Raw genomic sequence first — 27568 nt, forward strand, 5'->3', positions numbered from 1 at the left:
AGTGGGTCTCATGCCCCAAGAACCTTAGAAAATAAGATTCACCAGCATCATCTAATCTTCTTAAATGTTATTATGAAATATTTTAGACATACTGGAAGGTATAAAAATAATAGTTTCAATTTCGGACAATATGGAAGAGATGCCTTTTAAAAATTTATCCTACTAAGCACAGCTAAAAAAATGTAAGATTGAGAGATAGAAGGGAGAAGGCAGAGCCCCTGAGGACACTGGGACTTGAGTAATGACAGTGGTGATTTCTCTGGGTTTCCTTTTGCCACAGACGTTTCCTTTACCGGGCGCTGGAGAAGCTACAGTCCCACAACACTAACAACAGAGACAACAGAAGTTCCAAAAAAGAGCCTGCTCTCTCTAGCTGAAAGACTGGGGAAGGAGCAGACTAGCAGCACAGAAACCTTTTAGACAAGAACTGCTTTACTCCAGCTGCTGCTGCTGCTAAGTCGCTTCAGTCGTGTCTGACTCTGTGCGACCCCATAGACGGCCTCCTACCAGCTAAACACTGTAAAGAAAGTCATGGCCCCATTCTTATTCTCTTGTTAGCAAATTGTTCAGTCTCTGAGTCATATCGACTCCTTGCAACCCCATGAACTGCAGCATGTCAGGCTTCCCTGTCCTTCACTATCTCCCGGAGTTTGCTCAAACTCATGCCCATTGAGTCGATGATGCGATCCAACCATCTCATCGTCTGTCGCCCCCTTCCTCTCCTTCCCTCAATCTTTCCCAGCATCTGAGCAAATGCTTTCACGCTTTCCTAGCTGTAATGATGCTCGCCTTCTCCTCCCTGCTATGATAGTATCAGAACATTTTTTTGTGGAGAGCCAGGACATTTACCACCACCTAGTGCTGAGAACCCTCTCTCAGATCATTTGAATAATCCTATAAATATATTACAGGAGTTGTAATTGAACTATGAAAAAGAAATCTCCAGATCCAGATGCTTTCACTGGAGAATTTTACCAAGTGTTACAAAAGAATTCATACCAATTCTACATTATCCCTTTCAGAAAGTGAAAAAGGAAAGAACAATTCCCAATTTATTTTCTGAGGCAAATATCCCCTGATACCAAAATGAGACAGATCATGAAAAGATGCTTTAACAAAATTTCAGCAAATCAAATTGAGTAATACATAAAGAGTTATACAGCATGACCAAGCAGAGTTTAATCCAGGGATGCAAGGCTGATTCACTCACTAGTTGAAATGAACCAATGTAATCTACCATAATAACAGACTAAACAATAAAAATTACATGATCAGATCAATTAATGCAGCATAAGCATTTAACAAAGATTAATACCCATTCATGATAAAATCTTGGCACAGAGGAGACTTTCTTCTATTTGATAAAGACTTTTTGGTACATATCTCTATCCTTAAACAACATACACTTTTATTCACCATGACTTCAACAGTATACTGTATATATTCATCAATTAACTTTTTCTCAACCTTATGTTTGTGGGTTTATTCCATGAACATTGTATTGGTTTCGTTTTAAGGTTTTTCACCACTGTGTAATATTTCACTGTTAGAATATACCACCGTTTATCCACTTTCTTGCTGATGAATGCTAATTTTTTCCTACTATAAAAGGTGCAGGTAAAAAAATTCTTATCTATGTGTGAAATTGCTGTGTTATTAGTATGTAGATCTTTAACTTATGGCTTTGGGCTTCCCTGGTGGCTCAAACGGTAAAGACTCTGCCTGCAGTACAGGAGACCCGGGTTTGATGCCTGGGTTGGGAAGATCCCTTGGAGAAGGGAATGGCAACCCACTCCAGTATTCTTGCCTGGAGAATCCCCATGGACAGAGGAGGCTGGTGGTCTACAATCCATGGATTCACAGAGTCGGACACGACTAAGCAACTAACACTTTCACTTTCTTTTCAGATATGGCTACACTGGTTATTCTAATATGTCCTCACAAATATGTAAGAGGTTTTTATTTTCCCACATCTTTAGCAACAAGTGGGATTGACAATCTTTTTATTGCTAATCCAATAGGTGATAATGTAAACTCATTGTGGTGCTTTGGATTTCTCCAAAGTTGAACATTCTTTATGAGTTTTTTGGCCATTTGTGGCTTTTCGGCGAGTTGCCTACTTATATGTCTTGTTCAATTTTAAATTATCTTTTTCTTATCAATTTGCAGGATTTATTTATATATTCTAGTTATTAAGTCTTTAGTTATATGAATCACATATCTTTTCAAAGGCTGTGTCTTTTCACCTTTTAAAAAATGTTATATTGTAATGAATAAAAGTTTTTAATATGGCCAAATGTTTCAACCATTTTCTTGATACTGCGCTTTTTTTTTATGTCTCATATATTCATTTCCTGTGTCGACTGTAACTGTAGTCCCTTAGATGTTATTCTAAATGCTTTTTTCTAAAGAATTTTGCCTTTCCAATTTAGGTCTATACCTGCAATGGATTTTTGTGTGCAGTGTGAGGTAGGGCTTAATTTTTTTCCAGTTGTTCCACCTCTTTTTCTCTCTAATCTGTAAGACCATGTCTCACATATTATTTCCATCAATGCTTGGGTCTGTTTCTGGGCTTTCTGCTCTGTGTTACTGTTTTATTTACTATACATTTATAATAAGACTTACAACCTGTAGGACAAGTTGTGTACTTTTATTTTCCTCAAAATTATCTTGACCATTCTTCACATTTTGCTGTACCAAGTAAGTTTGAGTGAGTGATAGTCGCTCAGTCGTGTCCGACTCTTTGCAACCCCATTGGACTATAGCCTGGCAGGCTCCTCTATCCATGGAATTCTCCATGCAAGAATACTGCAATGGGCTGCCATTCCCTTCTCCAAGGGATCTTCCTGACCCAGGGATTGAACCTGAGTCTCCTGCATTGCAGGCAGTTTCTTTACTATCTGAGCCACCAGGGAAGCCTACTAATAAGAGACATTTGTAAGTATAAAGACAGGTCCACTTTAAAAGTATCAGCAGATACATGCTTGACTTTATCTTATAATCTATAGACAATACATTAGAATATGTAATGAATCCATACATCTTTTCCAAAGGAATACCCAAGACAGAAATAGCAGTAAATGTAGCAAAAATGACAGTCAGTCAGATGAAATAATTTAGATGAAGCTTGAAGACAAGATGAAGCTTGTCTCTCTCAAACAAACTGGGACTGGCAAGTGGTGAGGAATGAAATACAATGTGCTTTTAACTTTATATGAAAAATAACATGCAGTTCTATGTTGGTGAACATAGTTCTGGTTTTGCCACATAAATCCTCTACTTCAAGTAATTTTAGAATTTTTTAAATTTACAAATACCTTATTTGAAGTTAATTAGAATCACATTTAGTTCATAAATTTGGGAAGGCTTATTTTCTTTATGATATTGAACCTCCCTTCCTATAAACATGCTCCCTTTGTATAAACTTTAATTCCTTTAATAAAGTTGTATCAGTTCAGTTCAGTCGCTCAGTCGTGTCTAACTCTTTGTGACCCCATGAATCGCAGCACGCCAGGCCTCCCTGTCCATCACCATCTCCCAGAGTTCACTCAAATTCACGTCCATTGAGTCAGTGATGCCATCCAGCCATCTCATCCTCTGTCGTCCCCTTTTCTCCTGCCCCCAATCCCTCCCAGCATCAGAGTCTTTTCCAATGAGCCAACTCTTCACATGAGGTTGCCAAAGTACTGGAGTTTCAGCCTTAGTATCATTCCTTCCAAAGAAGTCCCAGGGCTGGTCTCCTTCAGGATGGACTGGCTGGACCTCCTTGCAGTCCTAGGGACTCTCAAGAGTCTTCTCCAACACCACAGTTCAAAAGCATCAATTCTTCGGTGCTCAGCCTTCTTCACAATCCAACTCTCACATCCATACATGACCACTGTAAAAACCATAGCCTTGACTAGATGGACCTTTGTTGGCAAAGTAATGTCTCTTCTTTTGAATATTCTATCTAGGTTGGTCATAACCTTCCTTCCAAGGAGTAAGTGTCTTTTAATTTCATGGCTGCAGTCACCATCTGCAGTGATTTTGGAGCCCAAAAAAACAAAGTCTGACACTGTTTCCACTGTTTCCCCATCTATTTCCCATGAAGTGATGGGACCAGATGCCATGATCATCGTTTTCTGAATGTTGAGCTTTAAGCCAACTTTTTCACTCTTCTCTTTCACTTTCATCAAGACTTGTATACTTTTCTCCATAAAGGATATGTGTATCTTTAGGTATTATTCCTAGGTATCTTTTATTTTGGTCATTGTAAGTGGAATATTCTTTAAGATTATATTTTTTATGACTGATATATGGGATGCAATTCATTCCTATAGTTACATATTATTTATTCTAACAGTATATTTGGAGATTATTTCAGGATTCCATTCAGATATCATCAAAAATGAATTTTTTTCCCTTCTTTACATTCCTATTATTATTCTCTTTTAAAAATTTCATTTCATCATTTTCTTCTTTTAAAAACTTCCCTGAAGAGAACTTCTAAATTCAGTGTTGAGTGGAAACAATGATAGTAGACATCCTTGTCTCACTTCTGATTTTAAAAGGAATTTTTCTAATGCTTCATTATATTAAGTGTGAAATCTGCTGTAGATTTTTGGCAGATAATCACCTTTGGAAAAAAGAATTTTCATTTAATTCCTGGATTACCATACATTTTACCATGAATGAGTATTGAAAAAAAAAATGTTTTCTTTTGTAGGGCACAGAAATCTGAGGTATGTATTATACAAATTCAATCATATCAATTGTATTATTCAAAGTTATTTTCTTAATTTTTTTCCTACTTATACTGAAACATTAAAAAAAAAATACCCTCTCACTATGACTGGATTCCCCTCCCCTCCCCTTCCCTTCTTCCTTCTTTCCTTTCTTTTTTTTTTCCTTCCTCCTTCCCTCCCTCCCTTCCCAGATTACCTGTTGATTGTAGAAAAGTTAGTGGTACCTAAAAGACACGCTTACAGAAACATCACACAAATTAGAAAGACAGCAGAGCAGCAATTTTATAATCAGACAAAATAAGAGGTTAAGATAACAATCATTAAATGATAGGTAAAGCACCTTTTCCATTAAAAGACGCGCATCCCATTACCAAGGGGTAACAGTCATGAACGCTTAGAAATTGAATCATACAACATCAAAGTATATACGGCAAAAAAAAAAAAAAATGTTAGAAATGTAAATTGCTTTCTATCTGAATCAAAGTGCTCTCATCCATAAACCTAGGATTATAACAGGTTTGCCTGTCAGGACTTTTTGATGGTTAAGCTAAGTGACATGTGTATAGTAAGTGAGTACAGATACCTCAGGCCACAAACTCTTAAGTCAAATCCAAAGTGAAAGAAATTTAATCTTATTCTCTATCAATTCAGGACAATCTTAATTCTGTTGCCTCTCTCTTGCTTTTAACCTGGGATCTCATCCAACTTCTAGGGGTTTATAGAGTTTTCAAGGCATCGGCGGAAAGCATCTGGTTCCTGCATTAATGAGAAAGTCTTGGGGTCTTGCCTGTTCTTCAGGGACCATGCCTGTAGCTGCTGACGTGCCCTATTATTTTGACCACTCCAGGTATGTCGACTCTTTTTTTTTTCTCTAATGTAACTTTGATTACCTTTATGAAAGCACATAATAAACCCATTGCTCCGTTGTACCAGTCTGGGGCAAAGGGTGTGTCTTAGTGCCTCTCTCCCTTGATTCCCTTGCAGTCTTCTTTCTTTGCCAAGTTCCCAGAACATGGATATATTGGGAACTTGGTCAATTGGCTACCTGGTAGAGCTCCATACGGGAAGCCAAACATTGGGACCCTATTCTTCAAGTCCCAAGTTCAAATAGGATTTCTGTTGTATCCTAGACCTAAGTTGTCTCTGGAGTAATGGTTCTCAGCTTGATAGGCAAGTCACTCTCTCCATAAGTTAAAAAAACACCCATATCCAGGCTCCATCCCAAGTCATTTAGATAAGGATCTGTGTGTATGTGGTTGGGGTGGGTGTTAAGGCATTGTATTTTTAAAAAATTACCACTGCTCCTGGAGGGTTGAGTCATGGGGCTTTTCTACAATGATTTTATCAAATGTATATTTTTTTGTCTTTAACAGATGACTCACCATCTCATCATACTCTTATTAGCATAAACTATGATTTTTTAATGTTTATATTTTAAAATCTTTATTGAAGTATAGTTGATTTGCAATGCTTCAGGTATACAGCAAAGCGATTCAGTTGTACATATATATATAGAAATATATGTATTCTTTTTTAGGTTCTTTTCTAGTATAGATTATTAAAAGATATTGAATATAGTTTCCTGTGCTATACAGTAGGTCCTTGTTGTTTATTTTACATACTGTATAAAATAGTATGATATAGTATTATATATATATATATATATATGTATATATATATATATATAGAGAGAGAGAGAGAGAGAGAGAGTTTATTTTATATATAGTAATGTATCTGTTAATTCCAAATTTGGCCTTCCCCCTACTTTTCCCTTTGGTAACCATAAATTTGTTTGCTGTATTTGAGTCTATTTCTGTTTTGTCAGTAAGTTCATTTGTATCATTTTTTAATATTTCACATATAAGTGACATCATATGATATTTGTCTTTGACTTACTTCACTTAGTATGATAATCTCTAGATCCACTCATGTTGTTAGAAGTGGCATTCTTTTTTTTTTTTTATTTCTTTTTTATGGCTAATATTCCATTGTATGTATGGACCACATCTTTATCCATTCATCTGTTGATGGCTATTTAGGTTGCTTCCATGTCTTGGCTACTGTAAATCATTGTGCTTTGAACATTGAGGTTCTGCTTTGAACATTGAGGTACATGTATCTTTTTGAATTAAGAGTTTTTTCCTGATATATGCATAGGAGTGGGACTGTTGGATCATAAGGTAAGTCTATTTTTAACTTTTTTAAGGAAGCTTCATTCTGTTCTCAATAGTGGCTACACCAAATTTATATTCCCACATAATTGTTTATCATTACTAATTTGATAGTTGAAAAATGTTAATTTATTGATTAGGTTTAATATTTTTCATACGCTTATTTTTTTAATTGGTATTTCCATCTTGGTGAATTGTTGGTTCATATCTTTGTTACATTTTTATCCTAGGATGTCAGTGTTTTCTGTTATATTTTTATGAGAGTTTTCTCTATTAAATATTAACCAAGTGGCCCCCTCTTGTTTTACATATCCATCCCAATTTATCATTGGTCCATATTTATTTTCAATAGAGAGGTTTTCAAAACTATGTTTTCTTATAAAGTGCTTATGATCATAAAATATGTTCTATACATTTTTGTATAGAACTTTTGTATATACTTTTTTGAACATAAAATGTGTTCTATTACATTATTGAACAAGCAGTGCTTGTTCAATAGAGCTTTTGGTGATGATGGAAATATGTAAAAATATCTGCATTATCTGGTATAGCAATCAATAGCTCCATGAGGCTGTTGAGCACTTGAAATGTGGCTAGTGTGACTGAGGAACTGAATTCTTAAGTGTATTTACTTTTACTTAATTTAGATGTAAATAACTACATGTTACAAGTGGCTACTACACTGAGCAATTGAAACGTACAGCTCTAAAGAATTTATCATTGTAGTCTTGGGTTTGTTTTTTTTTTTTTTGTCTGACAGTTATTTTGAGAGTTCTTTTTCCTTATAAGTTCTAGTTTTGGTAGAGTATAATGAAGAAATGATAATGAAGAAAATATGGCTTTTGTAATTTATATTTTATAAACTTTATTGATGTCCTTTATGCCTTGGCATGTGCTGAATTTTAAAAAATCATCACTGGGATTTAAAAGAAAGTCTGTGGCATAAAATTTTGCTCCATCTACTAATTCACTTTTTCTAATTTACATTATTCAAACAAGATATATCCTCTTTATTTTTATCAACTTGCTCTGTCATAAATGATATTGGTATTATAGTATCTCTCTGTAGACTGTAGTTTTATTTCTGTCTCTTCTTAAAATATCAGATAATTGTTTGCTATAGTAAATGTTTTCCCTTTATTTTGTTTGCTTTTTATAGTCTTTTAGTTTTCTTGCTATTTAGATTTTGATGTTATCTTAATCAGTTCATAAATGCTCAGGACTATTTCATAATTAGGATTTCACCTTGTTTCAAAATAAAAGGGTCCTGAAAGAGTCCTTTTTGTTTCATAGAATCCTTTTTGCTTTGAAGTTTCCTTTGATAGTATCAGGGCCACCTCTGCTTATTTCTGTTTCGCTGATATGTTTTACTCTATCTTCTTAATCTTATTCTTTCTATGTAATTTGATTTTGGTCTCACTATTATAAGAAACATGCAGTTGGATGCTCTCTTCTTTAACTCAATCTGAGTTTCTGCCTTTTATTTCAGGTGTGGTGCAAAACAATTTTTATTTCTTTTTAATACTGACGAGTTCAGTCCTTTTCCTATCGTTTCTTCTCATGTTTTGACAGGCTGGCTTTGTTAACCATTTCACTTATTGGTTTATGTCTTTTGCTATATATTTTCTTCTTTTCATCTGTAGTAATTTGAAAGGTATATTTCCCCCTACTCTGATGTATATCATAGAATTCAAAATGTCTGTAGTTCTCCCTGCCTTTTCCATTCCCACAATTATACATTTAATTAAGACTTTCATTATTTTTAAAAAGTGTTTGTTTATTTTTGGTGATGCTGGGTCTTTGCTGCTTTAAACAGGCTTTCTGTAGTTGAGGCGAGTGGGGGCTATTCTTCGCAGTCATGTACAGGCTTCTAGTTATGGTGGCTTCTCTTGTTGCAGAGCACAGTCTCTCGGCACAGGGGCTTCAGCAGTGTGGCTGCAGGTTCTAGAGCCTGGTCAGGAGTTGTGGTCTACAGGCTTTAGTTGCCCGCAGCATGTGGAATCTTCCCAGACCAGGTATCGAACCCGTGTCCCCTGCCATTGGTAGGCAGATTCTTTTCCACTCTACTAGCAGGGAAGTCCTACTTCAGAATTTTAGACTCAGTTTATAGAGCCTCACCCCTCTTTCTATTTTCCCCAATTAAATTTTTAAGAGCTTTTTTGGCTTTATCCTCAGTTCTTATGTTATTTTATTTCTCTCTGGATTTTTCACTAATGTCGATGTTTACTACCAATTCTTTTATATGATTACTTTCTTACTGTCAAATTCTTAAGCTAAAAAATCCTGAAGGGAAAGTGAGGGAAGGGAAGTATTTTCAGAAAATAGTTCTAAAGTAATGGAGGAATCTGATTTCTGTATTCTACTAGGAAAAGAAAGAGGTGAGAGCTGACTGAACTCTTTTTACATTTTTAAAATATTTATTCTGCTTTTCCCAGGACATATTTTCTTTCTGCTCTCCCAGGATCCTGTACTCAATAAGTATTCTAAGATTTTGCATGTAAACTTAACTTTAGATTTCATTCCTAGTACCAGTTGCTTTTGTTACTTTTGTTTGCATTTTATAAGGGAAGTGTCTTTCATTATTTATTGAACAGGAAGTTAGGATAGGAGGCTGCTAATATGCGGCCATTCCAACCTAGACACGTGCATTTCAATTTCTAGGAAGCACAACATTTCAAAAGTTCATAAAGATATCTGTCTGTCTGTGTGGCCTGCTGGGAGCCGGCGAGAGGCATTCCACTCTTGACAAAGGTCATGAGGAAGGAGGCTCGGCGTACGCAAAGGCAGGATCGAGCCTCAGGAGTCCCCCTGGATATTCTCAAGCATCTACCCCCAAAAACCAGAGTCTGCCTACTTTGTTGCTTTGTGCTCTCACCTCTGACTTTACTGGGGGCTGTCCCCCACCATCATCTCACTCTCTCTGTCAAAGAGTTAACTTACAGCTCCAATTAATAAGTTCCTGGGCAATTAGGAGTGTTTAAATCCAAACCCCTCAGGTAGCTCTCTAACTCTCCTGACAAGTTTACCTGGACTCCTACAGCTGTGCATACGATTGTTTACAGTCTCCCAGCCTCGAGAGGCACGGGAAGCTTAAGATATTCAAATAGCTTAGAGCCTCTCAGAAAGTTAGAAACTGTCAGAATAAAACTAGTAAAAGATTTCATTGATGAGTCAATGCTTGCTGCCAAGTTTCCACATCCCCTGTATTGTATCCTTGAATGTGTATTAATATAGTTGGTATGTAGAAAAGATAAGTAGTGGCCTTGGTGCTAGCAACTTTAGACCCTTAAGGTAATAAATTCTTTCCTTTGTTGTAAACCCACTGCACCTCTGCCCTATAGGAATGCAGTTTTATCTAACACCTTCGGAGGATGGCACCAAACCTTAAAATAATTACTCTTCGAGAAAATAAGTCTTACGGTTGACAAACCTTTGTCAAGAGTCATAAAATGTTAATAGGCCTTCTGGCCAGAAGATGATGTAAATCACCTAAACCATTTGTATACAATAAATTTGCAGGAAAGAAACCCTGGTTTTTGATAAGGATCAAAGACTGCTGACTTTGCATCCCCTATTATCCTCTATGTGTAACTTAGGGTATAAAAGCCCCTGTTGAAAATAAAGCTACGGGCCTTGCTCACCAAAGCTTGGTCTCCCCATGTCATTCTTCTCCTCAATTTCCAGCTGAGTCTCCATCTGGAGTGCGGAGGTCCTCTGCGACCATTTATTTGCCTGGGCTTCTAAGACCCACTCAAGAAGGTGTCTAAGGTGGGGCACCTTCCGCTATTCGAGAGGGCGCCTGTGGCCTCCGTGGTCAGAGCTAACCTGGTGTCACAGGTTATATTGATTTTCTGCATAAACCAAGCTACTCAGCCTCTTTTCTCCACTGAATTTTCCTACTGAGCTATCCTTATTCTATTACTCTTTGTATCTTTGATGAATATGTAAATAGTCGCCGACGCCATCTCCCCTTCGAATACCCTGGATCAGCCGGGGCTGGACCTCGGCAGTGGCCTACCACTGCATTCCAGAAAGGTTTGAGGACACATACAGTGGTGCATTCAGTTGAATCAGATAACACATGAAAAAGTAAGGATATTGAAGCAACGAGGAAAAAGAGGATGCTTTAATATGTCAAGTGCAAGCCCTAATTTTTAGAGGAAAATTGAGCAAAATTAAGCTTTCTAGTTGTTGTTCTGTCACTCAGTCATGTCTGACTCTTTTAGACCCCACGGACTGCAGTATACCAGGCTTCCCTGTCCTTCACCATCTCCCGGAGCTTGCTCAAACTCATGTCCATTGAGTCAATGATGCCATCCAATTATCTCATCCTCTATTGTTCCCTCCTCCTCCTGTCCTCAATTTTTGCCAGCATCAGGGTCTTTTCCAATGAATTGGCTCTTCACATCACGTGGCCAAAATATTGGAGCTTCAGCTTCAGCATCAGTCCTTCCAATGAATATTCAGGGTTGACTTCCTTTAGGGTTGACTGGTTTGACTACTATACTTAGTCACAGCACAAAAGAAAGCACGATCAGGACCACAGTTTCACGATTCATGGTGACCTTAACATAAGACAAGTCATTGCCCAGGAGCAGCAATAGCCTTTCTTGATAATGAGACTTGGAGAATTTTTCTCTCCTTGTTCTCCAAAAGTGGGTGCTGTCTGAACACATGGACCATATTTTCCATATCATGTAGGCATTGAAGAGTCTGACACAGCTATTTCTTAGAATGTCCTGCGATGCAGCCTATATAAAATTGTTTGAGAGGCTCTATCTAAATAGGTAGAGAGGCACTATAACATAATGGTTATTAACTATGTAAGGCTGCTGTCCAAATTCCTGAGTTCAAACCCTGGTTCAGTCATTAGCTTACAGTCTGACCTTAGGTAACTCACTCAAGTCCCTGTTTCTTCCACTGCCAGGCTCGGTCATGGAGGGACTGATGGAAATGTCCTTTTACAGACTGGAGTAGGGTAGAGGTGTGGGGTTGTAATTAATCACATTGTAATGAATGAGGTCTCCAACCTCAAGTCTCCAACCCCCTGTGGTGGGCCTTGGTGGAGAATTAATAATCAAATGGTGGAAAATTGAAGGAAAAAGAAAGTATTCCATCAATTCCGAGAGACACATTTTTCACATTTTAAAAAATATTTAAAAAATCAGGGCACATTTTAAAATTGATGGCATGCCATAGCTGAATTGGCAGCATTGTTTTTCTTTCTTGGTGGAATATAAAATGATGGTGTATGTTATAATTTATAACACCTTAGATTCAATAAAATGTGATAGTGATAATTATTGCAAGAGACCAGCTTTTCATCAGGGGCAGCTAAGGTCTGTTTGTGGAGGTAGCATGGACGCCTCTAAACTTCTGGCAATCTAAGAGGGCCATGGTTGTCCAGTTAGGGCTATGTCAAAGAAGGTGGTCTCCCATTTAGGAAAGAAGTCCGACGAGGGCTAACCTTGCATTAGCCATCTTTCCCAGGTCCTTTATAATGAGAGAAAAGAACTGCATGTACAAGGAAATTCCTTTTGTCAACAGAGAAAAGAGTTAAACTACAAAAAAGCATAAGAATACACAGTTAGAAAAAGGCAGAGGAAGTGGACAGCCTGCCAGGAGCCCCTTCCATACCACTTCTTTGTGTGGTGGTTTTTCAGTCCCTAAGTCATGTCTGACTCTCTGCGGCCTCATGGACTACAGCATGCCAGGCTTCCCTGTCCTTCACTATCCTCCAGAGTTTGCTCTAAACTCATGTCCATTGAGTCGGTGATGCTATCCAACCATCTCATCCTCTGTCGCCCCCTTCTCTTCCTGCCCTCGATCTTTGCTAGTATCAGGGTCTTTTCCAATGAGTCAGTTTTTCACATAAGGTAGCCAAAGTACTGGAGCTTCAGCTTCAACATCAGACTTTCCAATGAATATTCAGGGATGATTCCCTTTAGGATGGACTGGTTTGATCTCCTTGCAGTCCAAGGGACTCTCAAGAGTCTTCTCCAGCACCACAGTTAGAAAACATCAATTCTTTGGCTGTCAGCCTTCTTGTGGTTAGGTATTATTTCACAAGTCAGTCAGGACTGTTGAGAGACCATTGTCAGTGAACTATTCTTCTGACTTTAAGCCACCAGGAAGAATATCAGAGACTGCTGTGTTTGAACACTCAGAAACTCACATCAGCACAGGAAGGGCCAACTGGGATGCTAACTACACCATCCCAGTTTGGGAAGAAACTACATCTCCCTTTAGGGGAAGTTCACCCCCTGTTCCCTCCAGAATTGTCTACATAAAGTACCTGTCAAATGATAAATGCTCCATAAGCATTAGCTAGTTTTATAAGTAGTTTTGGCCACACATTGTTGGAAAATATGAAAGATTAGGGAAAAAACAGAAATGCTACTGCGATTCATGGTACCTAGGAGTGCTGAAGTGCTGAAGGAGTGCTGAAGGGAATCAAAATTCCCTTATTGATCGAATGATCATGCATCCTGGTGTTCTTGGGACTGTCCCCAGTTTATGCCCAGGGTCCCAGCAAAATTCCTAACAGGACTCCGCTTTCATTCTCAAAAGCATCCTAATGTAGATAATAATTGATAAGCTCATTCTATGTACGGGTCATGAGGAGTCAGTCTTTCCATTTCTATGTGGACAATGTGAGAAATACAATAATTTAAATACAGAAAGATAAAAATTCAATTAGTGAGATATATAAAAGCCTAAGAACAAGAACTGAAAAACCAAGAAATCAACAATAAATAAAAACTAAAACAAAAATAATTCCATAGTAAAAAGCCTACATCTTGGACTCGTTAAATGAAAAACATTTGAGAAGGTGAAACAACTGTTTTTTTAATTAATTAATTTATTTTAATTGGAAGCTAATTACTTTACACTATTGTGATGGTTTTTGCCATACATCGACATGAATCAGCCACAGGTGCACATGTATCCCCATCCTTAAACCTCTTCCCACCTCCTTCCCCACCCATCCCTCTGGGCTGTCTCAGAGCACCGGCTTTGAGTGCCCTGCTTCATTCATCGAACTTGAACTGGCCATCTATTTTACATATGGTAATATATATGTTTCAATGCTATTCTCTCAAATCATCCCACCCTCTTCTTCTCCCACATAGTCCAAAAGTCTGTTCTTTACATCTTTGTCTCTTTTGCTGTCTTGTATATAAGGTCATCATTATCGTCTTTCTACAGTCCATATATATATATGTGTTAATATACTATATTGGTGTTTCTCTTTCTGACTTACTTTTCATTCTTTATAATAGGCTCCAGTTTCATACACCTCATTAGAACTGACTCAAATGCATTCTTCTTTATAGGTGAGTAATATTCCATTGTGTTTATGTACCACAGCTTTCTTATCCATTCATCTGCTGATGGACATCCCAGTTGCTTCCATGTCCTAGCTATTGTAAATAGTAGACACAAGAATTTTGCAAAAACCAATGAAAGCATTCTGTGAGGACCAATTTGCTATATGAAATTAACCACAAAAAATATTGCATATTTGTATTTTATTAGTAGTGAGTGAATAAGTGAAGTTGCTCAGTCGTGTCCAATTCTTTGCGACCCCGTGGACTGTACCCCCCAGGCTCCTCGGTCCATGGGATGCTCCAGGCAAGAATACTGGAGTGGGGTGCCATTTCCTTCCCCATGTATTAGTAGTGTTAGTATTTTATTATTTCTAAAGTGTTAGTATTTTATTATTATTAGTTAGTATTTTATTATTTCTAGTTACTATTTTATTATTTCTAAAGTAGTGTTAGTATTTTATTATTTCTAAAGTGTGTACTGCCATCACATCAATAAAATTCACAATAAGCTTAAGCATGTACACATTCACATTTTAAAAGGGAGATAGGGGGTTCAGGACTGGGGGGACCCACGTATAACTGTGGCTGATTCATGTTGTTGTATGGCAAAAACCATCACAACATTGCAGAGTAGTTCAGTTCAGTTACTTAGTCATGTCCGACTCTATGAGACCCCATCGACTGCAGCACGCCAGGCTTCCCTGTCCATTGTGAACTCCCACAGCTCGATCAAACTCATGTCCATTAAGTCGGTGATGCCATCCAACCATCTCATCCTCTGTCATCCCTTCTCCTCTGGCCTTCAATCCTTCCCAGCATCAGGGTCTTTTCCAGTGAGTCAGTTCTTTGCATCAAGGGGCTAAAAGCTCAAACTAAGTATTCTAGAAATGTTACATTAGAATGTGTAATAATACATTTTAAAATACAAAACAGAGAACACAGAGACTAAATAAATTGTAAAATGGGATAAAAATATAAACAGAACAATACAAATAGAGTAAGAAAAACTCACTAAAATAAAAAAAAAAACCTCACTAAAAATATACACCTCTGTATATAATACACACAGATAGGCTTGTATTTATAGAATACTTTATATATACACAGATAGGCTTGTATTTATAGAATAGTTTATATATACACAATGTTTCATTCTTTAACAAAACTAGCCAAAAACTAAAAGAGGAATGAGGGAGAAGTGAAATCTGGGCTGTGACTGAAAGCCATTGAACGCCAACACCACCTAGACTTCTGTACTCTGCTTTCTGTCAGTGCAGGGCCCAGGCAGAGTCCTCTGGGCAAGGGGGGTGTCAGGGCACCCAGAGAATGGCCTGACCCTCTTCTCCCAAAGCACATCAAACCCTCTACACAAAGACTTCTCACTCAGTGTTGGTGAAATGGTGAGATGTTGCATTTTTGCCATTCAGATCTCCAAGTGCATAAACATCACATACTAATAATAATTTTCATAGGTTTTGGAGACATGGTCACATGTGTAAAAATTCTTCCCTAAAGTACCCGATTAATGAAAACACCCCAATCCCAAACTGTATTGATAGCCAAGGGTGTTGTTTACAGAGATGGTGAAATCAACACATAAATAACAGCTCCTCAGTATAATAATCAGCGGAGCACCAGACAGAATTTGCAGTATCACTACTTTTAAAAAGCATATGCAGCAAGTTTTGTTGAACAAGAACTATGAAAGATGAGAGCAATTTGATCTACTAATTAGAAAGCCTCCATGCAATCAAAGTGGCTCAGCTAAGGTCACGTACTTCTTGCTTGCATTTAAGAAGGAGAAGGGTCTGCAGTTTCATATTTTCTCTTATTTATTAACATGAGAAAAGCTCTAGGTTTTTTATTAACCTGGGCAGTTGTTGGCATGGGAGATTAGCTCAGCAATTTGATGAGGTGAATTCACAGCATGTTAAATTAGAATCCCAGACACTAAAGCCCCCAATCTAATTTTCACCCGAGTTTATAAGGTTCTCTCGAAAATTCTATTATCCTAATGCATACCTCTAATTCTCTAACTCCTATAAGAAATAGTGCTCCCCTACCAATTGTGAAGTCAAAAGTATTCTCAATTGCCACTGTAGAATATTTAAATTCTTTATTTCCTGGATCATAGAGCTTAGGTATAAAGATCCAATCTGTTTTTCCCAAAATGGAAGTACTTGTAAATTATAGCAGAATTCTTGATCTAACTATGAATTCTGCCAAATAAAGATTTGGAGGGCAGAGGCACTAATTTTACCTAAATAATAACTCCACTTGCTTGTTTGGGAGGCAGTTCCTTAAAAACCCAATCAATATCTGATTCAGAAAGCTTGACAAATGAAGGAAAAACAGAAAAGGCAAGGAAGCTTTAAGGTGAAGGATATTTTGTGGTTCTGATGCACAGACGAAGTTAAGCTACTGATGAGAATATATGAACTTGATGTAACCCTATCTCAGACACTCTTCCCCCAGATAACCACCTGGCTTGCTCCCCTCACCTTTCCAGGTCTCTGTTCTTACATCACTGCCTTAGGTCTTTCTGATCATCCTATGTAAAATCTGTCTATAGCCCCCGTCCCCTCCACCTAACCCTTACCCCCTTTCCCTGCTTCATTTATCTCTCTAGCACTCCCACCATTGATTTTCATTATTTATCTTGTTTACCATATATTTCTCCTTATTAAAATGAAGGCCCAGGAGGCAGAAATAACCGTAATTCTCAGTTTTCAGCTTGCCATTACCTTGTGTGTTTTTTTTTAATAGTACCTACTGTTTGTGCTTGCTAATTTTTGACCTGTATGAAAATGTTTGTCGTCATCTGAGATTTGCTTTTCTCATTCAACGATAGATCTTTGAGATTCATCTTTGTGGACAGGTAGAGCTATATTTCATTCATTCATTACTTTTCCACTTTTTCATTCTCTTGTCAATGACAGTTTTGGTCTTTTTCATTTATTTTTACTTCACAGAGTAAGCAGCACTATTGTGAAGTCTTGGATTTGTTGGCTGGTGCACATGTACAAGAGTTTCTCCTCAGGTAGAGCAAGGAGTGGAATTTCTTGTCCCAAGACAGACACGTTTTCAGCTTTAAAAGGTATCATCAAATTCTTTTTCAAGTCTGCTGTGCCAGTTTACACTCCACAACGCTGCGTAAGAAGTTCCTGCTGATATACTTCTTGTCCACGCTTGCCATTTTCTGACTTTTCAGTGTTGGCCAATCTGATGGCTGTAACATGATATATCACTCTGGCTTTAGGATGTACTTCTTTAATGATTAATGAGTTTGAGCATCCTTTCATGGTTAGAGGCCACTGGATGTTATTTATTCTGTGAAACACTGCTCATGTCTTTTTGCCTGTTATTCTGCTCTGTGTCTACTCTTTATTAATTTTAGGAGTTCTTTCTAAATGCTGGATATTAATTCTTTGTTATATATATATATCTGAAAGAGGATATATATATATATGACAAATATGTTCTGGTTCATAGGTTAATATTTCTCCTTTCCTCTTTCTTCCCTTCCTTGTTACACTTTTCCCCAGAATATCTATGGATTTAGAACAGGAAGGGGAGCCATCCATGTAGCTTAACCCATCACATTATATAAAAATTCCCAATAGACTCTTCTTAAACTTTCCCATTCCTAATATTTTGGGCAGTTTTTCTAGATGATGTTTTGGAAAGATAGACAACTCTTTTCACATGTGAGTTAGTCATTTATATTTTTAAATTGTGAAAGTACAATAATATTTTTCTTTGTTTCTCTGAGCATCATTTGGAGTTGAATCAATTTCTAATATTCCTCCATAACCTTAACCAACTGAACACATAATTTATGATTCAATCACATAATTTGTGGGTAATTTGACTGCTGCTAAAATGCTCAGCAAATTTTAACTTGTTGGAATTATTTGTGTAAATGGCATTTGGAGAGCCAAAGTTTTCATTTTGTTATTTTTACCTTGTCCAAAGCTCTTAATTCTGCATGAAATTTAACATAAACTCACAAAGATTCTTGTTCTCAGGTTAGATCTAGACTCTCAGTTGAGTCTAAGTTCTGTAAAGATAGGGCTTCTATTGGTTTTACTCACCTGTATACTCCTAGTGGCGGAGCATGGTACCTGGCACATTGGCAGCTTGTTCAAAAAATACTTGCCTAATGAATTATGTGAATTATAGAGCCACTAAAACTGACCATATGGCTTTAAGAATCTAGAAATGTTCGCAGCCTATGGACCAATAGATCTAGTTTGAGGTATGTTCTCTAAGAAAGAAATCTGATCAAGGCAAAAAGATTTATAATCAAGAGTGTTCATACAATCACTAATAATTTATAATAAAGTTTAGGAAACATTAAATATTATTGTTTACCATTAAACATTATTAATATTTAACATTATTGTTAAACAGTATAATATTTATGTAATAGAATGACATGAAGTCATTAAAACAATCTCAAGGAATATAAGAACTACAAACAAAATGGTGTTAATAAAACAGACATAAAACTGTATATTTAATTATCTATCTTTGGTATATGGTATCTGGGCATAGAAAAAATTAGAAATGTGCCAGTATTTTCCAGTAGTTGTTTCTAGGTGATAGGGACCATCAGTAAGTATAATTACCATGTTGCACTGTAAGTGCCTTGAAATTAGTTCCAAGTTGTTCCAGGTTGGTATTTTTATAATTCGGCACAGTACTTGTGAATTGTGATAGTCAATAATTAATTGGAATAATGCACTTTAAAATAGTGAGAATTCTTAATCCTTCATAGTCCATTACCAGTAACTTATCACTGATTGTGTATTTTAAAGCTTCATTTATCATCATATATTCCTGCTTGCAAAACAGGCAGCTGGCATGCCCCACCAGTAATATCTGCCAAGGGCAGTCTGTGTACTGGAAGTGGCAAGGCAAATACATAGCGTATTTGTCACCAGCACCTTTGAACGCCTGCAGACTGTTTCCGTGACGTGTGTTTGTGTAATCTGTGCCTTAGCTATATGTGACATGAACTCAACCCGCAGTATCCACAGCAGAGTGTGTACATCCTTGATTTGAAATCAATGTATTTTCATACACTCTTGGTGGGAGATTGTCAAGCACAAGGCACTAAGCGTGCTGAGCTCAGATAACTTGTGTCTTCCACAAACTGCCTACCGTGGTTATATTTTGGCTATTTAAGGATGATTCAGAGGTTTGGGACATATGTTTTCAGTATGAAATAATGAGGATTTTGTTGACTCACCTATTGACTGCCAAGATCTGATCCTGTATCAAAATCGTGTGACTCCAGCATTGGCTAATATTAAGCCTGGTCTTCCTGCCTTGCTGGGCTATTCAGTTATAGGATACAAAGTCCTTCCGGCATGAGAGCAGTCAAGGAGCCCTGGCAGGAATGACGAAGAGAGCTTTGGGAAAGTAAGGAAGTGTGTTCTAGTTTTTGCCACAGAGAGGCTCTGAAAGCAGCATGGTTGCTCTCATATAAGTTCTAAGATCAGCCGAAATTCCTGTAGCCACTCAGGAAGGAGAAATCTTCCTTCAGGATCTAGAATCAAGCAGTGGATATGGATGCAACAGCAGATGCCAGGGCCCTCCCTAGGCCACACTAGGTACCAGTCACACCATCCCCAGTCTGGAGGAGGAGGAGGAGTTAGTGGCAGGGGTGGCTAAGTCCTCTTGGAAGCTGGAAGAATTCCAGGTAGACACAAGGCTCTAAACCTTCTCTCTAAATGGACAGAGCTCTAAAGGCTCTTCTCAAGGCAGGAAAAACAAGATCTACACTTGTATAGTGTTTCTCTGAGTACTGATCTGCCTCTGACTTTCCATCCTTCTTCTCCATTAAAAGCCTTTGCCTGTTCTAACTCCCCCTCCAGAGCCTCTGTGCTCCCACACCTGGGGTGAGCCAGGGAAATACTTAGAGTAACACAGACAAGGAGACACCAAGACAAGTGTTTCCAGGGCAGGCACTGGGGATGCAGGGTCACCAGGCTTCAGGGATCCCAACATCAAGAATGGTCAGAAATCAGAACCTCCCTCCCATTCATTTTCTAAACATCACACGAGCCTCCTGGGTCTTTGTTCAACGCCAGGGAGATGCGAGAGCCATGGCAAAGACAGAATTTGGGACTCCCCACTGAGCCTGGCAGGATGGGAGCTAGGAATCAGTTCTTTTAAGTCAATTTCTTTATATCAAATATATGTGACATTCTTTTCACAATCCCACTTGTGATCTAAAATTCAAACCATTACACTCACACCCCCTGGGATGGTGGGGAGTGTGGGTTTTGAGCACCAGTAACCAAGCTGGGCTTCCCAAAGACGTTAGGGAAAACACCCTAATCATATCAACAAATATTTAATCCTCATAAGACAAGGAGAGCCTTCTGTTGTCCAGCACATGACAGCAAAGTGCTAATCTTAGCATCGGTGAAATACCTTCTGTCACCATCAGCTGTCTCCATTTTCTGACACCCTTAAATGCCATTCGTGGTTATATATTCCACCAAGGCTGCCCCTCTTTGCATAATTAACAACCTTCTGCAGTGGTTAATAGATGAGGAAAAAGCTCTAAGGAGTCGATCTTAATTCATCCCATGCCTCTTGAAGGAAGACACGTGCTTCTGTACCCAGAGTAGACATGACATGATGGGGAATTTACACAAAGCCTTTCTGGAGTAATTCACTGGCAAACTGGGGTGTATGTTATTGTAAACTCCTGCCTACCATGTGATTACAAGATTAAGGAAGAAGGAGTGAAAATTTCTAATCTTGTCAATCCAACTGTTTCCTTCCCTGATAACATTTGTGTTATTACACTTTGGGTGATGAAAGATTGTAATTGGCTGTTGACATTGATTGAAGGAAGGAGATGTGGGTTTTTTTGTTTTGAAGAGAATTAATTAGCTTGGTGACTGAGGGAGGTAGCACAATTCAAATCCGTGGCTCTCACAGCTGCAAAACAGAAGTGAACTGTCAAAGAGTGTTTTCATCTCTTTCTTCCCCACCTGTTTTCCTCCTTTTGATGACATTTTTTTCCTAGATTTAACACATTTGAAATGGGCCCTCCAAAGAAAGAGTGGGGGCAGGGGGGCCAGGGAGCCTTCAAAAGAGAAAGAAAAAAATGTCACTTTCAGGATTTTTTTTTTACACCAGAAACACTGCAAACAGTTGTGTGTGTGTTTCATTTGCATGTGTTTAAGTAGCATTTGGGGACGAGGCAGAGACAGGCGTATTAAGCTAGGCCAACTCCATGTCACTCAAGCTGTTCTAAACCAGAATGAACACCTGAGCCCTGAGAGCTTGTGCGGCAGCCAGAAGGAAAAAAAAAGGCTCTAGGTTTGCCTCATTCAGTCTTAGGAGAGCAATTAAAATCTGCTGTCCAGCAAGTATCTGCTTAGACCAGTAACCAATACACTGTCCCTTTTCACTCACAGAAGGGAAATGTGGGTCCAAGAATTAGGAGGTAGATGTGAAGTGGCTTCACACCATTACCCCCAAGACACTTGTAAAACGTGTGTCTCACAACTTTAAGTGCTGTTGGTCTATAAGTTTTAGATCCCAAGGGAAGAATGCTGTTGCCAAGGAGTGCAACAGATTCAGTTGAGGAAGTTGAGACCGCCACCTGGTCACTTTTGACTTATGTCACTGCAGCCATAGGTCAAGTAGGGGATTGTTATTGTTGCTGGAAGGGTGAAGGGGTGGGGATTGATCCTGATGATGACAGGGAAACAGAGGGCCTCCATATCATGGGAATAAGAAATGTTTGTGACTCAAGGCATCCTCTGGGGAACTTCCTTAGTTTCAATACTTACATGCCCAGAGGCACAAGTTAATGGAAGACACCACCAGCGCAGGCAGCAACTGGCTCAGATCCTTCAGGAATGAAGGTCTGGGTCATTCCACAAGGTAAAGACCCTCAAGCAAAGGGAACACAGCGTAAGGAGCAGAATTAAAAGTTGTAAATATACCAATGATGGCCTCAGAAACAGTAGCTAAAATGAGGAATAACAGCAAGCCTGTGTATTTTGCTTTTTGCATTGTTAGAAATACAGGCTCCTCTGTCCCTGGGATTCTCCAGGCAAGAACACTGGAGTGGGTTGCCATTTCCTTCTCCAATGCATGAAAGTGAAAAGTGAAAGAGAAGTTGCTCAGTCATGTCTGACTCTTCGTGACCCCATAGACAGCAGCCCACCAGGCTCCCGTCCCTGGGATTCTCCAGGCAAGAGTACTGGAGAGGGGTGCCATTGCCTTCTCCGGTATTAACATTAGCAAATTAGTTTTATTTTCAGCTGCAAATCCCCATCTTCTGACCTTTTTCATCTTATATAAGATGTGTGGTGGTTAACTTTTACACTTCGGCTTCAGGTCACAGGATATCAAAAGGGAATTGTGATGAAACTAGAAATGGATCTGGGAACTTAAGGGCAAAGAATGCAAGACATTCATCTGCGTGAGAGATGTCACATCTTATTAGGCAGAGGCATGCTGCTTTACTAGAATTGTTAGTCTGGAAGTTAAATACTATTGTTTAATAGTCCAGCCACAGGGCACAGTGTGCTCGCTAGGTGGTTTAGTCGCTAAGTTGTGTCTGACTCTGGTGACCCAATGGACTGGAGCCCGCCAGGCTCCTCTGTTGGTGGTTTTCCCAGGCAGGAATACTGGAGTGGGTTGCCATTTCCTTCGCCAGGGGATCTTCCTGATCCAGGGATCAAACCCAGGTCTTCTGCATTACAGGTCGATTCTTTACCAACGGAGCCACCAAGGAAGCTTGCCTGCTGGCTATTCGCTGTTTCCCTAGCTAATCGTACTCTCTCCCCTCTTCGGAGGTCTTAGAGTCTACAGTCCCCAGAATCTTTGCCAGCTGTGTTCTGGGGCAGGCTCCTCTAATGACAGGTACTTGTGTGATGTGGAAGGCAGAAATGAAACAGGAGCCATCTAGCTCCTCTTCTGGTGATCGTAGGCGGATGGGGGCTTTTGCAGACATGGCATTTTATGAAAGCTTCCACTTGCTTTCCTGAGTGGCTGAACCAGCCCTGACCTGCCTGCTGCTGCTGCTGCTAAGTCGCTTCAGTCGTGTCCGGCCTACTTCCTGTGAAAAACAAGCCATTAGGTTAAGTTACTATAGTTGGGGTCTCTATTACTTGTAGTTAAACCTCATTCTGATGAAATGTGTATAAAATGGATGATAGTTAAGTTTTTATTTTCTGACAAAATTACATATGCAAACACATCTGCAGAGAAATGTTTTCCAGAGCTAAAATCTGAGCAATACTAGAACGTTTATTCTTGTTTGAAAAGGGGATATTAGGCAATCCAGTGGACAATGTATAATGCATTAAAATCCATTTGTGCCAAAGATACTGAATTGCTGAAAATGAAAACTCTAGTAATGATCCTTGTATAATGGTTGAAGGTTTATTATCAAAGTATAATTTAGAGCTGGCACTGATCTAGGTAGATGAGATAACATAATTTAAATGCGTTCTGAGACAGGACTTGGAGAAACTAAAAGAACGATTAATGCTTACATTAAACATTCTGTGAATTACAGCTACTTAGGCAAATCACTGATAAAGGTTTTGTGATTTAATTACCTATGTTTCCATGCTGCACATTTGATAATGTTGATTAACCCAAAAGTCATACATCAGGAATAATGAGAATGTTGTGATGTGACATTTAAGAAGCAGAACTGTTTCATAGTCCTATATTTACTGGTATTTATTTTCTTCTTTATTTTTTAAGATTCAAAAAATCAACTTTAGGTATACAAAACAGCACTTTTATGGCAAAAAGCCCAGAGGCTTCTTAATTGGACTAAATAGTTGATATAATATTGTGTTAGTTTCAGGTGTATAGCTTAATGATTCAGTATTTTTGCAGATTAAATTCCATTATAGTTATTACAAGGTAATGGGTATAATTCCTGTACTATAGGATATATCCTTGTAGCTTATCTATTTTATATATAGTTCTTTGTATCTATTAATCACATACCCATAATTTGTCCATCTCAACTTCCCTCTCCCCTTTGGTATCCACAAGTTTGTTTTCTCTATCTGTAAATCTATTTCTATTTTGTATGTACATCCATTTGTATTCTTTTTTATATCCCACGTAAGTGATACCATATAGTATTTGTCTTATTTCAATAAGGATAATGTTCTGTAGCTTCATCCACATTGCTGCAAATGGCAGAATTTCATTCTTTTTTATAGCTGAGTCATGTTTCTGTGTGTGTTTCTGCATGTGTATCACATGTTCTTAATCCAGTTGTCTGTTGATGGGCATTTGGGTTGCTTCCATGGTGGCTCAGACAGTAAAGAATCTGCCTGCAGTGTGCAAGACCCACCTTCGATTCCTGGGTCAGGAAGGTCCCCTGGAGAAAGGACTGCCAACCCACTCCAGTATTCTTGCCTGAAGAATTCCCTGGACAGAGAAGCCTGGCAGGTTATGGTCCATGGGGTCACAAAGAGTCAGACATGACTGAGTGACTACGCTCATTTTTTCACTTTGGGTTGCTTGCATGTCTTGGCTATTATAAGTGCTGCTATGAACATTTAGGTGCATGTATATTTTTTAAATTAGTGCTTTCATATTTTCCAGATGTATACCTTGGAGTGGAATTACTGGATCATTTGATAGTTCTATTTTCCGTTTTTTAAAGAACTTCCATACTGTTTTTCCTAGTGGCTACACCAAATTTATATTCCTACCAAGTTTACAAGGGTGCCCTTTTCTCCACATCCTCTCCAACATTTATAATTTGTAGACTTTCCTATGATAATCATTCTGACAGGGGTGAGGTGATACCTCATTGTGGTGTTTTTGCATTTTTCTAATAATTAGCTATGTTGAGCATCTTTTCAAATGCCTCTTAGCCATCTGTAGGGTTTCTCTGGAAAACTGTGTATATAGTTACTATAGTTTGTATATTTGGGGGTATTAACCCCTTGTTGGTTGCATTTGGAAATATTTTATCCCATTTCACAGGTTGTCTTTTCATTCTGTTGACTGTTTCCTTGACTGTGCAAAACATTTAAAATTTAATAAGGTCTCATTCGTTTTGCTTTTATTTATTTTGCTTTGGAGTCTCATCCAAGAAAATACTGCTGATTTATGTCAATTGTTCTGCCTACATTCTCTTCCAGGACTTTTATGGCTCCAGGTCTTAGGTTTAGGTCTTTAAACCACCTTTAGTTTACTTTTGTATGTAGTGTGAATGTATATAGTGTATATTTGTATATAATATTCTGATCCTGCGGACCCCGGAACTGTGGTGCCTAGTCTGTGGCTTGGCCTGTCTACTCCCTATGATCTCCCTTTTCCTCTTAGTCTCCCCCCAGGAGTACAGGTCCCCACCTGCTGTTTTCTGCCTGTCCTTGCCAATTACATGAGAATCTTGCAGCCCTGGTTGTACAGGAGATGATCTGCCAGTTTCCGGTTGGCTTTCTGTAAGAGATTTCCCACGTGTAGATGTAATATTTTTTGATGTGTTTGTGGCAGGAGGTGAGCCCCACATCCTCCTCCTCTGCCATCCTGACCCCCCTCTTCTATGTTCCTCTTGTTTGTACCATGGATCATAAACTCTTGGAGGAAAAGTAGATTAATAAGCTGAATTCAAAGACATATGATAACATAACAGTGAGAAAACAGATCACGACTAGTTGTTGACATAGAGATCAACACCAAACAGGGAGGCATAGGGTAGAGGAAGCTCTGGCAGCCTCTTCCTGTGACTCAAGAGGTGGCATAGTATGGTGATGATGAGTGTGTAGGTGCTGGCCTCGGTCTTCATGGGTTCAAATCTCGACTCCAATCTCACATATGAGTGTCTGAGGCAATTTAGCTCCTCTGTGCCTAAGAAACTAGGGTAATTTTCTAAGTTTAGTGATTTGTCATGAGGATTACATCAGTTAATGTAAGCAGAGCAAGGTGCCTCACACATGGTAAATACACATTTGCTACTGCTACTATTTCATGGCATGTAATTGTTGGAATGAAACCCATCACTGTAACGGTGTTGGAGATTTCTGGGAAATTGATACAGATGTGTGGCCTTCATGAAAGGAGGGTGTTCATGCAGTAAACATCATTCGAAGCTATTACAGGAAATAATAAACCTCCAATAATTATCAACATATGCTCCCTCAGCTACAGAAGGCATCTGTGCACCACGGAGTCACATGCAATAATGAAGCCAGATGCTAAGTTCTTGAAGTGCTGATTAAGAGACAATCAAACGTGAACATAACTTAATTTTAATGATGGGATGATTTTATTAAGTTAATTTGCAGATAAAGAACATCACTGAAAATCTTTGACTATTAAATACTTCCATAGCCAGATGTGCTTTTTTTTTTTTCTTTTAAAGAAAAGTTCTGACATTAATACACACTCCATTCATTCATCTGTGTTATTTATGATAGGTGATTAAATGCCGAATGTAAGACGAGGACAAAGAAACTGACTCTTTTCTGACATCCACATAAGTGCTCCAGCCCTTATCCATGAGGAATATTGAAGGCTGAGAAGTTGCTGCAGCGTCTGTACTTGTGTTTTGCTGCTGGGGCTGGAATCACAGCATACCCTATAGAAGACTGCTCCACGGAGGTTATACATTTTGCTGGGGAGTTCATGATTTGGGCTTCCCTCGTGGCTCAGCTGGTAAAGAATCTGCCTGCAACACGTTTTTTTTTAAATTGTGTGACTTTTTTCTTAATTGTGTGGTTTTAAAAATTCTTTATTTTATATTGGAGTATAGTTGATTTACAGTGTTTTGGTAGTTTGACAGGTACAGCAAAGTGATTCAGATACACACACACACACACACACATTTTTCAAATTCTTTCCATTAGGTTATTACAGAATATTGGGTAGAGTTCCCTGTGCTATACAGTAGATCCTTGTTGGTTATCTATTTTATACATAGCAGTGTGTATCTGTTAATCCCCAATTCCTAATTTACTCCTCCTCCCTCCTTTCCCCTTTGGTAAACATAAATTTTCTAAGTTGGTGAGTCTGTTTTTTTTCTTTATTTTTCATAAACTTTTTATTAATATATGACATGTGCATGAAGGTATGTGTACATGCCACAAGTGTACAGCTTGATGAATTTTTTTTTCTTTTCTTAATTTTATTTTTAAACTTTACAATATTGTATTGGTTTTGCCAAATATCGAAATGAATCCGCCACAGGTATACATGTGTTCCCTATCCTGATCCCTCCTCCCTCCTCCCTCCCCATACCATCCCTCTGGGTCGTCCCAGTGCACCAGCCCCAAGCATCCAGTATCGTGCATTGAACCTGAACTGGTGACTCGTTTCATACATG

At 38.4% G+C, this 27568-nt stretch overlaps 2 long non-coding RNA genes across 2 annotated transcripts; both read left to right on the forward strand.

Annotated features, from left to right (window-relative positions):
* The first annotated feature begins 910 nt into the window (after window positions 1-910).
* Window positions 911-27337, forward strand: LOC133246439 (uncharacterized). Its single transcript, XR_009736037.1, has 3 exons — window positions 911-5571; window positions 17199-17323; window positions 26664-27337. It is a non-coding gene; the product is annotated as an uncharacterized LOC133246439 (long non-coding RNA).
* On the forward strand, window positions 5582-10540 carry LOC133246440 (uncharacterized). Its single transcript, XR_009736038.1, has 2 exons — window positions 5582-6392; window positions 6423-10540. It is a non-coding gene; the product is annotated as an uncharacterized LOC133246440 (long non-coding RNA).
* Window positions 27338-27568: the final 231 nt, after the last annotated feature.

Source organism: Bos javanicus, chromosome 4, assembly GCF_032452875.1.
Source record: "Bos javanicus breed banteng chromosome 4, ARS-OSU_banteng_1.0, whole genome shotgun sequence".
Lineage (NCBI taxonomy): Eukaryota > Metazoa > Chordata > Mammalia > Artiodactyla > Bovidae > Bos > Bos javanicus.